The 15,002-nt window shown below is 44.4% G+C and overlaps 4 non-coding genes across 4 annotated transcripts; 1 reads left to right on the top strand and 3 right to left on the bottom strand.

Annotated features, from left to right (window-relative positions):
- Positions 1-4,036: 4,036 nt before the first annotated feature.
- On the bottom strand, positions 4,037-4,132 carry LOC122929892. The gene has a single exon (XR_006388099.1). It is a non-coding gene; the product is annotated as a small nucleolar RNA U13 (small nucleolar RNA).
- Positions 4,133-5,784: 1,652 nt separating this feature from the next.
- Positions 5,785-5,880, top strand: LOC122929895. Its single transcript, XR_006388102.1, has one exon. It is a non-coding gene; the product is annotated as a small nucleolar RNA U13 (small nucleolar RNA).
- Positions 5,881-8,740: 2,860 nt separating this feature from the next.
- On the bottom strand, positions 8,741-8,836 carry LOC122929888. The gene has a single exon (XR_006388095.1). It is a non-coding gene; the product is annotated as a small nucleolar RNA U13 (small nucleolar RNA).
- Positions 8,837-11,907: 3,071 nt separating this feature from the next.
- LOC122929891 lies at positions 11,908-12,003 on the bottom strand. Its single transcript, XR_006388098.1, has one exon. It is a non-coding gene; the product is annotated as a small nucleolar RNA U13 (small nucleolar RNA).
- Between the last annotated feature and the right edge of the window lie 2,999 nt (positions 12,004-15,002).

Here is a 15,002-nt window from a genome sequence, read left to right on the forward strand (position 1 = left end):
CACTGAGGGGCATCTACTGGGGCACTATATATGGGGCATTTTATACTGGTACATTTTGGGGGGCACTAGCAGGAAGGGGGAGAGGAGCACTATGGGGAAATTTACTGGGGGCACTATATAGGGGTATTTTATACTGGCACATTATGGGGGCACTATGGGGACATTAGCTCAACTGGGGGCATTACAAGGGGGTATTTTTTGCACTGTCACATTATAAGGAGAATTATTACTACTGGGGGGGGGGGGGGCATTATGGTGGGTTTTATTACTGCCCCATGGTATGACCCCCTAGTAGCAGCACCAGCCTCTCCCTGCTCTGCTATCCCTCTGCCCCTTCTCCAAATACTTATTATGAAATCTTTCTCATTAGGATAAAACACAACATCAGCTCCGCCGAGCCCCCGGCCAAAGTGTGGGAAGTGGCGTCCGAGACCCCCAAGGGCCAAGCCATGTAACTGTAAGTGTTCATGTGGAGTATGTTTATGTTATGCACATATAGCCTACACTGTGCCCCACAATGTACAGTATACCGCTACACTGTGCCCCACAATATACAGTATACCTCTACACTGTGCCCCACAATATACAGTATACCTCTATACTGTGCCTCACAATGTACAGTATACCTCTATACTGTGCCCCACAATGTACAGTATACCTCTATACTGTGCCCCACAATGTACAGTATACCTCTATACTGTGCCCCACAATGTACAGTATACCTCTATACTGTGCCCCACAATGTACAGTATACCTCTATACTGTGCCCCACAATATACATTATACCTCTACACTGTGCCTCACAATATACAGTATACTGCTACACTGTGCCCCACAATATACAGTATACCTCTACACTGTGCCCCACAATATACAGTATACCTCTACACTGTGCCACACAATATACAGTATACCTCTACACTGTGCCACACAATATACAGTATACCTCTACACTGTGCCCCACAATATACAGTATACCTCTATACTGTGCCTCACAATGTACAGTATACCTCTATACTGTGCCCCACAATGTACAGTATACCTCTATACTGTGCCCCACAATGTACAGTATACCTCTATACTGTGCCCCACAATGTACAGTATACCTCTATACTGTGCCCCACAATATACATTATACCTCTACACTGTGCCTCACAATATACAGTATACTGCTACACTGTGCCCCACAATATACAGTATACCTCTACACTGTGCCTCACAATATACAGTATACCTCTACACTGTGCCACACAATATACAGTATACCTCTACACTGTGCCACACAATATACAGTATACCTCTACACTGTGCCACACAATATACAGTATACCTCTACACTGTGCCACACAATATACAGTATACCTCTACACTGTGCCCCACGATATACAGTATACCGCTACACTGTGCCTCACAATATACAGTACACCTCTACACTGTGCCCCACAATATACAGTATACCTCTACACTGTGCCCCACAATATACAGTATACCGCTACACTGTGCCGCACAATATACAGTATACCTCTACACTGTGCCACACAATATACAGTATACCTCTACACTGTGCCACACAATATACAGTATACCTCTACACTGTGCCCCACAATATACAGTATACCGCTACACTGTGCCACACAATATACAGTATACCTCTACACTGTGCCTCACAATATACCGCTACACTGTGCCACACAATATACAGTATACCGCTACATTGTGCCTCACAATATACCTCAACACTGTGCCACACAATATACAGTATACCGCTACACTGTGCCTCACAATATACCTCTACACTGTGCCACACAATATACAGTATACCGCTACACTGTGCCACACAATATACAGTATACTCTACACTGTGCCACACAATATACAGTATACTCTACACTGTGCCACACAATATACAGTATACCTCTACACTGTGCCACACAATGTACAGTATACCTCTACACTGTGCCACACAATATACAGTATACCGCTACACTGTGCCCCACAATATACAGTATACCTCTATACTGTGCCACACAATATACAGTATACCTCTACACTGTGCCACACAATATACAGTATACCTCTACACTGTGCCACACAATATACAGTATACCTCTACACTGTGCCACACAATATACAGTATACCGCTACACTGTGCCACACAATATACAGTATACCTCTATACTGTGCCACACAATATACAGTATACCGCTACACTGTGCCAAAGGAGTGGGGTTTACACAGGAGGAGGGAGGTGCGAAGCGCGCTGAGGGGGGCCCTTACAAATATTTGCTGTGGGGCCCAGTCACTTCTAGTTACGCCCCTGCGCATGCGGGCTGGGAGCGCGGTCCCGGGACTGAGATCCGGTGTGTCAATAAAGGCGGCGGGAGGCGGGGATAGCAGGATTGGAGACGCCTAGGCCGCTGCCCCCTTGACTTCAAACCTGACTTGAAGCACGGGGCAGCGACTGAATAAAACATTGATTTCTCAAGGAGGCTAAATGCGGCTAAACAAAGAAAAAGTGCATTAGGAAACTACTATGCAGCGCTATAAGGTACTATTTACAGCTTAATAAGCGATTTTTTGGTGACAGATTCCCTTTAAGCTCACTTACATAAGGAACGCGGCGTCCGTCTTACAATAGTTGCCGGGGTCAGTCACTATCAGCGACACTGTTATGGGGGGGGGGGGCCAAACATTTTTTTTGCTATGGGGCCCATGCATTTCTAGCTACGCCCCTGGGACCTTCTATGACATTGCAATCAATATTATCTTCTGGGATGATAAAAAGAAAAGAGCCGTGAGGTTATGCTGCAGGCTGAGAAGTCTCTGGTCTGGCAAAATGCTTGTGTTCTGACAGAACATTACCTCACAGTAAATCTCTACGAGGCACCACCATGGCTGTTTAATGAGGGCCAGTAACGTTCCTTCCCCCAGAAGGCCACAAATCCTGAAACCATAAGGACCTGATACAGAAAGGACCTGCTGCCCTCGTCCCTATTATGCGGGACCAAATCTGCACTTCTTACCCGTTATTTCAATGCGTCACCTACAACTGGTTCTGAAATCTTTAGAGCAGCAGAGATGTCTCTTCTGTGGAGTGTAAGCTTCTAGGGCACCAGAATCCTCTGTCCTGTAGAGTGTAAGCTCTTGGGGCACTGGGATCCTCTCTCCTGTAGAGTGTAAGCTCTTAGGGCACTGGGATACTCTCTCCTCTACAGTGTGAGCAGTAGGGTTTACTCTCCAGTATCCTGTCTAGACATCATAGGAACAGCACAGTCCATCTGGAGACCTAATTTTTGTGGCCAGCAAGGATGCTAATAAACTTGACAGGTTTGGATTTTTTGTGATTGTTTTCCCCATACGGACACGTTGAGGTTGCAGTAATTCAGTAATTTTACCGTGAGTCCACGTCACCACAGATCACAATGTAGTCACCTCCTAAAGGAGAACATAACCAGACTGGAGCGAGCGCCTGGTGAATCTGAAGACACTTACCGCCCTCTGCTGGTCAGAACAATAACTTCCTTATAGCAGATACAGATTTGTTAAAATGTAATTGTAAAGCAAGGAAATCGTGAATAATATTCTTATTCTGAACCCCATGAAGACTGGTAAGTGTCTCTACCATATTTACAAGCTTCATGGAAACACATGGCACTACAACCACCATCATGTAAAAACTAACCTTCACGTCCATGGATCCTGTACTGTACGGGGCGCCATTTGTTCACAGTGCATTTTGTAACACAAAATGGAGTTTGTAGAATTCTGTCAGAAAATGACATTCTGTGACGAAGATCTGTCAAACAAACAAACCAATGTGTCACAAAACACAGTTCTGCACATTTTCTGACAAAAAATGATGTAGAAAAAAGAAATTATAAATTTTGTGCTAGAAATTAATTGTATCACAAGACAAAACTCTGGGCAACAAAAAGATTTCTGTAATTTCCACAGTCACTGTGCATCATAAAACACATCACAAACCAACATGCCCCCATCGCACTGCAGACATTATATTGTCACCATAACAGTTCAGCATCAGAAGGATAATGTGCTATGTCGTAACAGGAGGACCGCACATGTCACACAGCTGTGTGCTCTCCCATTCATCACATGTCTGAACCAGAAGGATCACAGGATGTCAGAGCTCAATATGACCCCAGAGGTGGACAACCCTCATAATCATTAAGGAGACCACAAAATATCACATCACAGGGGTTGTCCTGGTTAGGATGGAGTTAGGGCCCATAAATGTGGCTGTATAGCATCTTCACACAATCTATGTGTTGCCCAGAGCAGTAGTAGGAGGCCCATATACTCCTACAGGGCCCTACTCTACCTCCATACGCCTCTCACTGTAGTCATCTGAGAAACCAAAAACTGCTGCCCGCTCCACCATCTGGATGATACATGTGGTGCCGGGATTGATGTCTTTCTCAGTAGTTTACACCAGAATGCTGGAGCCGCTTCAGAAAGTTTTTAGTCCCCTCTATAGATGAGGAGAAGGTGCACTAACTTTTTTTTTAACAACAGCCAAGCTTAATAGAGGACAAAGGTAATTCAAAACTAACAATCTCCATTTCTGTTTTTAGTTGGTCTCTCCACCATCTTAGGGGGCATTCACACGACCGTGCCCGTTTTATGGATCCTCTAAATATGAGCACTGGCTGAGTGCACTGCACATCATGGTGCGGACTCATTGATAGCAATGGGTCTGCGATCCACAAGAAGTGGCAAAAGATAGGACGTTTTATCTCTTGTGGCTCAGAGGCGTGGACCCGGAAGCACACATAAACATCTTGTGTTCTGCACCACGATGCGGGGTGTACACGGCCAGTGCCCGTGTTTAGCGAATCCACGGTTTGCGGTCCATAACACAAGCACGCCCGTCACACAGTTATGTGACTGCACCCTAACAGGCAGAGGAGAAATATAAGAGAGATCTTCTGACCACCGTGCCCCAGTGTGTAGTCCTCTCTTGCGGATCATGGACCCATTGCAATCAATGAGTCCGCGCAGTGATGCGTAGTGCTGGTATTTAGCGGATCTGTGGCTTGTGGTCAGTAATGCGGGCAGGGTAGTGTGAATGCGCCCTAAGATGGTGGAGGGACCCACCCACCAAAAACACAAATGGAGATGGTTAGTTTTTAAAGAGTAACTAAACCTTTGTATCAGATTTTAATATGATGTCCCTAATGAAACTTTTTCTAATATACTTTATTACTGAATTTTGGATTTTTTATTATGATTTTTTCCCCCTAAAGAGCACGGAGTACGGAATGTGAAATTTCTCAATGGGCCCACAGCAGCGCAGGCAGTACGGGCAGGAGCACACACACCCTGTGCCCATGTGCTATGCCAGGAGTAGCTGAGCGGAGCGGGCTCCTGCTTCTGCCTACTCCGCTAAGCTAAGCGCCAACATGCAGTTCTCTTAGCTTAGCGCAACAGGCGGAAACAGAAGCCGCTCCGCTAATCCTGGCCTAGTAGATGGGTAGAGTGTAGCACGGACAGGGGCAGCAATGTGCACTCCTGCCCCATTCGCACATTTCACTCTCCGTATACCGCTGAGCTGTCAGCACTGTACGGAGAACTGAGTTTTAAGCACATACGGAATGGTGAGCTTTAGGAAGGAAAAAGTCTAATAAAAATACAAAATTAAGTAATAAAGTATATTAGAAAAAGTTTTATTAGGGCATTAGGGACGTCATATTAAAATTTGATGGTCTCCTTAATGTTCCTGAGGGTTGTCCACCTCCGGGGTCATATCGAGCTCTGACAACTGTGATCCTTCTGGTTCAGACATGTGATGAATGGGAGAGCACACGGCTGTGTGACATGTGCGGTCCTCCTGTTACCACATAGCACATTATCCTTCTGATGTTGAACTGTTATGGTGACAATATAATGTCTGCAGTGCGATGGGGTTGTGTTGGTTTATAGTGTCTTTTATGGTCTGTGGTGACTGTAGAAGCTATAGAAATCTTTTTGTCTTCTCAGAGATTTTTTTGTCACATGTATTTATTTTGTAATATGATTACTTTCTGGCATTTTTCTGCACAGGATAGTATTGTCTGATGCTGAACTGATTTAAATAAATCACGTTGGTTAGTTTGTGTGACTACACATACAGTACAGCATCCATAAAGGTTAGATTTTACATGATGGTGGTTGTAGTGCCATGTGTTTCCATGAAGCTTGTGAATATGATAGAGACACTTACCAGTCTTCATGGGGTTCAGAATAAGAATATTATTCACGATTTCCTTGCTTTACAATTACATTTTAACAAATCTGTATCTGCTATAAGGAAGTTATTGCTCTGACCAGCAGAGGGCGGTAAGTGTCTTCAGATTCACCAGGCGCTCGCTCCAGTCTGGTAATGTTCTCCTTTAGGAGGTGACTACATTGTGATCGGTGGTGACGTGGGACTCACTGCAACCTCAATGTGTCCGTATGGGAAAAACGATCACAAAAAATCCAAACCTGTCAAGTTTATTGGGATCCTTGCTGGCCACAAAAATGAGAAGGTCTCCAGATGGACTGTGCTGTTCCTATGATGTCTAGACAGGATACTGGAGAGTAAACCCTACTGCTCACACTCTACAGGAGAGAGGATCCCGGTGTCCTAAGAGCTTACACTCTACAGGTCCTTTCTGTATCAGTTCCTTACGGTTTGAAGATTTATGGCCACCTGGGGGAAGGAGCATTACTCGCCCTCATTGAATAGACATAGCGGTGTGCCTCATAGAGATCTATTGTCAGATAATGTTCTGTGGGAAAAGAAGCAGCCAAACCAGAGACTTCTCAGCCTGCAGCATAACCTCACGGCTCTATTCTTTTTATCAGCACAGAAGATAATATTGATTGCAATGTCTTAGAAGGTCCTCAGAAGAGTATTGGTTGTCATTGAAGAGACTCGGTAGTCTACGGAGACTTATTCCCAGGCAATGCTCAATGAGCTCGAACCAACATGAAAGTCTGTCCTGGTCATCTATGCATATTCTGTGAAGATACGAGATGTGCAGCACCTAAAACGACGGATACTGGAAGCCTGTGCTAGCATTTCTCCTGCGGTGTTGCTATCAGTGTGTGAAGAGTGGGAGAAGAGGGTTGCATTGACAATCCAACACAATGGGCAGCACATTGAACACATTTTATAAGTGGACAGAATGACAACCAATACTCTTCTGAGGACCTTCTAAGACATTGCAATCAATATTATCTTCTGGGCTGATGAAAAGAGAAGAGAGGTGAGGTTATGCTGCAGGCTGAGAAGTCTCTGGTCTGGGCTGCTGTGCAGTAAAATGCTTGTGTTCTCACAGAACATTATTTCAAAATAAATCTCTACGAGGCACCACCATGGCTGTTTAATGAGGACCAGTAACAGGTCTTCCCCCAGAAGGCCACAAATCCTGAAACCGTAAGGACCTAGTTGACCCTGTCCTTATTATGATGGACCAAATCTGCACTTCTTAACCGTTATTTCACTGCATCACCTACAACTGGTTCTGAAATCTTTAGAGCAGCAGAGATGTCTCTCCTGTAGAGTGTAAGCTCTTAGGGCAGTAGGATCTTCTCCGCTGTAGAGTGTAAGCTCTTAGGACACCAGGATCCTCTCTCCTGTAGAGTGTAAGATCTTAGGGCACCAGGATCCTCTCTCCTGTAGAGTGTAAGCTCTTATGACACTGGGATCCTCTCTCCTGTAGAGTGTAAGCTCTTAAAGCACTGGGATCCCCTCTGCTGTAGAGTGTAAGCTCTTGGGGCTTCAGGATCCTCTGTCCTGTAGAGTATAAGCTCTGAAGGCACTGGAATCCCCTCTGCTGTAGAGTGTAAGCTCTTAGGGCACCAGAATCCTCTGTCCTGTACAGTGTAAGCTCTTAGGGCACTGGGATACTCTCTCCTGTAGAGTGTGAGCAGTAGGGTTTACTCTCCAGTATCCTGTCTAGACATCATAGGAACAGCACAGTCCATCTGGAGACCTTCTAATTTTTGTGGCCAGCAAGGATCCTAATAAACTTGACAGGTTAGTATTTTTGTGATTGTTTTTCCCATACGGACACATTGAGGTTGCAGTGAGTCCCACGTCACCACAGATCACAATGTAGTCACCTCCTAAAGGAGAACATTACCAGACTGGAGCGACGCCTGGTGAATCTGAGGACACTTACCGCCCTCTGCTGGTCAGAGCAATAAATTCCTTATAGAAGATACAGATTTGTTAAAATGTAATTGTAAAGCAAGGAAATCGTGAATAATATTCTTATTCTGAACCCCATGAAGACTGGTAAGTGTCTCTATCATATTTACAAGCTTCATGGAAACACATGGCACTACAACCACCATCATGTAAAATCAAACCTTCATGTCCATGGATCCTGTACTGTACAGGGCGCCATTTGTTCACAGTGCATTTTGTAACACAAAACTCATTTTGTAGAATTCTGTCAGAAAATTACATTCTGTGACAAAGATCTGTCAAACAAACAAACCAATGTGTCACAAAACACAGTTCTGCTAATTTTCTGACAAAAAAATTAAGTCTATGTAAAAAACTAAATAAGTTCTGTGTGCCAGAAATGTATTGTATCACAAGCCAAAATTCCAGGCAACAAAAAGATTTCGGTAAAGACAAAATATATTCCATAACTTCTACAGTCACCGCACATCATAGAAGAAACTATAAACCAACATGACCCCATCGCACTGCAGACATTATATTATCACCACCATAACAGTTCAGCATCAGAAGGATAATGTGCTATGTCGTAACAGGAGGACCGCACATGTCACACAGCCGTGTGCTCTCCCATTCATCACATGTCTGAACCAAAAGGATCACAGTTGTTAGAGCTCAATGTAACCCCAGAGGTGGACAACCCTCAGGAACATTAAGGAGACCACAAAATATCACATCACAGGGGTTGTCCTGGTTAGGATGGAGTTAGGGCCCATAAATGTGGCCGTATAGCATCTTCACACAATCTCTGTGTTTCCCAGAGCAATAGTAGGAGGCCCATATTCTCCTACAGGGCCTTACTCTACCTCCATATGCCTCTCACTGTAGTCATCTGAGAAACCAAAAACTGCTGCCCGCTCCACCATCTGGATGATACATGTGGTGCCGGGATAGATGCCTTTCTCAGTAGTTTACACCAGAATTACCTACAAAGGTAATTCAAAACTAACAATCTCCATTCCTGTTGTTAGTGGGTCTCTCCACCATCTTAGGGGGCATTCACACGACCGTGCCCGTTTTACGGATCCTCTAAATATGAGCACTGGCTGTGTGCACTGCACATCACGGTGCAAACTCATTGATAGCAATGGGTCTGCGATCCACAAGATGTGGCAAAAGATAGGAAGTTTTATTTCTTGTGGTGCAGAAGTGCGAATCTGGAAGCACACAGAAGCATCTTGTGTTCCGCACCATGATGCGGGGTGTACACGGCCAGTGCCCGTGTTTAGTGAATCCACGGTTTGCGGTCCGTAACACGGGCACGCCCATCCCACAGTCATGTGACTGCACCCTTACAGGCAGAGGAGAAATATAAGAGAGATCTCCTGACCACCGTGCCCCAGTGTGTAGTCCTATGGAAGTCTGAGCTTTCCTTTGCCAGACGCTGCCATCTAGTGGTGACAATCAGTCATGGTGCAATTATCAGAATTTTTTGTAATGTGCTGTTCGCATAGATTTTTCCCCACAGCCTCATGATCCGTCCGTCACAGATTTAGTTGCAAATGTATTGTGTTTTATTCCCTATAAATTAATGAAGAGTATTGCCAATATTCCCATCACTAGCCCTGCAGAGATGACCAGGACAGACTTTCATGTTGGTTTGAGCTCATGGAGCATTGCCTGGGAATAAGTCTCCGTAGACGACCGAGTCTCTGCAATGACAACCAATACTCTTCTGAGGACCTTCTAAGACATTGCAATCAATATTATCTTCTGGGCTGATGAAAATAATAGAGCCGTGAGGTTATGCTGCAGGCTGAAGAAGTCTCTGGTTTGGCTGCTTCTTTTCCCACAGAACATTACCTGACAATAGATCTCTATGAGGTACACCGCTATGTCTATTCAATGAGGGCGAGTAATGCTCCTTCCCCCAGGTGGCCATAAATCTTCAAACCGTAAGGAACTGATACAGAAAGGATCTAACTAACCCTATTATAATGGGCCTAAGGCTGCACTTCTTACCTGTTATTGCCCCGTGTCAGCTACAACTGGTTCTAAGAGCTTTAGAGCACCGGAGATGTCTCTCCTGTACAGTGTAAGCTCTTAGGACACCAGGATCCTCTCTCCTGTAGAGTGTAAGCTCTTAGGGCACTGGGACCCTCTCTACTGTAGAGTGTAAGCTCTTCGGGCACCAGGATCCTCTCTCCTGTAGAGTGTAAGCTCTTAGGGCACCGGGATCCTCTGTCCTCTACAGTGTGAGCAGTAGGGTTTACTTTCCAGTATCCTTTCTAGACATTTTAGGAACAGCACAGTCCTTCTGGAGACCTTCTAATTTTTGTGGCCAGCAAGGATCCTAATAAACTTGACAGGTTTTGATTTTTTTGTGATCGCTTTCCCATATGGACACATTGCGGTTGCAGTAATTCAGTAATTTTACCGTGAGTCCCACGTCACCACAGATCACAATGTAGTCACCTCCTAAAGGAGAACATTACCAGACTGGAGCGAGCGCCTGGTGAATCTGAAGACACTTACCGCCCTCTGCTGGTCAGAACAATACAGGGTGGGCCATTTATATGGATACACCTTAATAAAATGGGAATGGTTGGTGATATTAACTTCCTGTTTGTGGCACATTAGTATATGTGAGGGGGGAAACTTTTCAAGATGGGTGGGGACCATGGCGGCCATTTTGAAGTCGGACATTTTGAATCCAACTATTATTTTTTTAATAGGAAGAGTGATCCTTTTCTCCCACTCTTCACACACCGCAGGAGAAATGCTAGCACAGGCTTCCAGTATCCGTAGTTTCAGGTGCTGCACATCTCGTATCTTCACAGCATATGCTGAAACTACGGATACTGGAAGCCTGTGGTGGCATTTCTCCTGCGGTGTTGCTATCAGTGTGTGAAGAGTGGGAGAAGAGGGTTGCATTGACAATCCAACACAATGGGCAGCACATTGAACACATTTTATAAGTGGTCAGAAACTTGTAAATAACTCATGAAAGAATAAAGTTACGTTAAAACCAAGCCATTGTTTTTGTTGTGAAATTCCCAATAAGTTTGATGTGTCACATGACCCTCTTCCTATTGAAAAAACAATAGTTGGATTCAAAATGTCCGACTTCAAAATGGCCGCCATGGTCACCACCCATCTTGAAAAGTTTCCCCCCTCACATAAACTAATGTGCCACAAACAGGAAGTTAATATCACCAACCATTCCCATTTTATTAAGGTGTATCCATATAAATGGCCCACCCTGTATATTCCTTATTGCAGATATAGATTTGTTAAAATGTAATTGTAAAGCAAGGAAATCATGAATAATATTCTTATTCTGAACCCCATGAAGACTGGTAAGTGTCTCTACCATATTTACAAGCTTCATGGAAACACATGGCACTACAACCACCATCATGTAAAAACTACCTTTTATGGAGGCTGTACTATATGCATAGTCACAAAATAACACATATAAATTCTGTGTGACACATAAACAAATTAGCTGTATAAAAATCAGTTCCGTGTCAGACAATACTATTCTGTGTGACAAAATACCAGAAATTAATCATATTACAAAATAAATACATGTGACAACAAAAATCTCTGAAAAAACAAAAGGAGTTCTATAGCTTCTGCAGTCACTGTGCATTAACAAAAGCACATTACAAACCAACACGACCCCATCGCACTGCAGACATTATATTATCACCACCATAACAGTTCAGCATCAGAAGGATAATGTGCTATGTTGTAACAAGAGGACCGCACATGTCACACAGCCATGTGCTCTCCCATTCATCACATGTCTGAACCAGAAGGATCACAGATGTCAGAGCTCGATTTGACCCCAGAGGTGGACAACCCTCATGAACATTAAGGAGACCACAAAATATCACATCACAGGGGTTGTCCTGGTTAGGATGGAGTTAGGGCCCATACATGTGGCCGAATAGCATCTTCACACAATCTCTGTGTTGCCCAGAGCAGTAGTAGGAGGCAAATATACTCCTACAGGGCCTTACGCTACCTCCATACTCCCGTGAGATTGTGGAATAGCTCTTCCTGTATAATGTTTGTGCCTAATTGTATCGAAACTGTTATTTGGCATTTTGGGCACTAGAGGCCACTGTTTTTCAGCTACAACCAACACACTCTGGGATTTGAATATGTAAAGCAGATGGTGACTCATGCAGGCTGCTTCTGAAGAGAACCTGGAAGTGTCAGCTGATCTGACATGGTGGTAGGAATGTTCTGTGAGAGACTGAATCCGATACCATCTTGGCTTCCCGGCGTCCAGGAGTGAACTAGCACGCAGAGAAAGGAGATTAGCTGTTGTCCTTTACTGGATCCGGCTCTTTGAAAGAGAGATTGTTCCATGAAGACCGTTTACAGCGTGTGGGCAGAAGTCTGAATACCAAGCAAGGCCTCGCGGTTACTGAGAGTTTGATGGCCATCCCGAGTAAGCGACATCCTCGGGCCCAGAACGGACGCGGTCAGTACACCTGATTACTCATTGTCTTATACTGAGTGGCGCCTAAAGTAACAGAGACTAAGCCTAGGCCTGAAAGTAGTTAGATAGTTAGTGTTATATGTTTTGCTAGGCCGTACAGAACTGTTCTGCGGCGCAGTATTTTACTTGCAGGCTCTGCTGCGTCTGGAACCGGCTAGGTGTGTCATCTTTTGCGGCACAGCACGACTTGCAGGCTCTGCTGTGTGCGCCACAGGGCTAGGCCTGTCCTTTTGGACAGGGACAGTGACTGGGAGCCTGGGGCATAACTTAGTCTGTATATATTTATATTGTTGTGTTATTTCTATTGTTAAAGTAAAGTTTCTGTTCTTGCATATAAAGCTGGTGTGTCGCTTTTCTTGTCTGTGACTTTGCTGTATCCTAGGGAGCCCACCCCGGTACATGGCTTACAGGCCTCCAACTGTATTCATCTGAGAAACCAAAAACTGCTGCCTGCTCCACCATCTGGATGATACATGTGGTGCCGGGATAGATGCTTTTCTCAGTAGTTTACACCAGAATGCTGGAGCCGTTTCAGCAAGTTTTTAGTCCCCTCTATAGACGAGGAGAAGGTGCACTAACTTTTTTTAACAACAGCCAAGCTTAATAGAGGACAAAGGTAATGAAAAACTAACAATCTCCATTCCTGTTGTTAGTGGGTCTCTCCACCATCTTAGGGGGCATTCACACGACTGTGCCCGTTTTACGGATCCTCTAAATATGAGCACTGGCGGTGTGCATTGCACATCACGGTGCGGACTCATTGATAGCAATGTGGAAAAAAATAGGAAGTTTTATTTCTTGTGGTGCAGAGGTGCGAATACGGAAGCACACAATGCGGGGTGCACACGGCCAGTGCCTGTGTTTAGTGACTCCACGGTTTGCGGTCTGTAACACGGGAATGCCCATCCCACAGTCATGTGACTGCACCCTTACAGGCAGAGGAGAAATATAAGAGAGATCTCCAAACCACCGTGCCCCAGTGTGTAGTCCTATGGATGTCTGAGCTTTCCTTTGCCACCCGCTGCCATCTAGTGGTGACAATCAGTCATGGTGCACCTATCAGAATTTTGTGCAATGTGCTGTTTGCATTTATTTTTCCCCACAGCCTCATGATCCGTCCTTCACAGATTTAGTTGCAAATGTGTTGTTTTATTCTCTATAAATCAATGAAGAGTATTGCCAATATTCCCATACCTAGCCCTGCACATAGGATCCTCTCTCCTGTAGAGTGTAAGCTCTTGGGGAAATATGATCCTCTCTCCTGTAGAGTGTAAGCTCTTAGGGCACATAGGATCCTCTCTCTTGTATAGTGTAAACACTTAGGGCAATATGATCCGCTTTCCTATAGAGTGTAAGCTCTTAGGGCACTAGGATTCTCTCTCTTGTAGAGTGTAAGCTCTTAGGGCAATACGATCCTTAGTCCTGTAGAGTGTAAGCTCTTAGGACACTGGGATACTCTCTCCTCTACAGTGTGAGCAGTAGGGTTTACTCTCCAGGATCCTGTCTAGACATCATAGGAACAGCACAGTCCATCTGGAGACCTTCTAATTTTTGTGGCCAGCAAGGATCCTAATAAACTTGACAGGTTTGGATTTTTTGCAATCGCTTTTTTCATACGGACACATTGAGATTGCAGTAATTCAGTAATTTTACCGTGAGTCCCACGTCACCACAGATCACAATGTAGTCACCTCCTAAAGGAGAACATAACCAGACTGGAGCGAGCGCCTGGTGAATCTGAAGACACTTACCGCCCTCTGCTGGTCAGAACAATACACTCCTTATAGCAGATACAGATTTGTTAAAATGTAATTGTAAAGCAAGGAAATCGTGAATAATATTCTTATTCTGAACCCCATGAAGACTGGTAAGTGTCTCTACCATATTTACAAGCTTCATGGAAACACATGGCACTACAACCACCATCATGTAAAAACTAACCTTCATGTAAAAACTAACCTTCATGTCCATGGATCCTGTACTGTACGGGGCGCCATTTGCTCACAGTGCATTTTGTAACACAAAACTCATTTTGTAGAATTCTGTCAGAAAACGACATTCTGTGAGAAAGATCTGTCAAACAAACCAATGTGACACAAAATACAGTTCTGCACATTTTCTGACAAAAAATTACATCTATTCTGTGTGCCAGAAATGTATTACATCACAAGACAAAAGGACAACAAAAAGATTTCTTTAAGTCAAAATATATTCCATAATGTCCACAGTCACCGCCGATCATAGAGGTCACTATAAACCAACTCGACCCCATTGCACTGCAGACATTAAATTGTAACCATAACAGTTCAG

This window comes from Bufo gargarizans, chromosome 2 (assembly GCF_014858855.1).
Source record: "Bufo gargarizans isolate SCDJY-AF-19 chromosome 2, ASM1485885v1, whole genome shotgun sequence".
Taxonomy (NCBI): domain Eukaryota; kingdom Metazoa; phylum Chordata; class Amphibia; order Anura; family Bufonidae; genus Bufo; species Bufo gargarizans.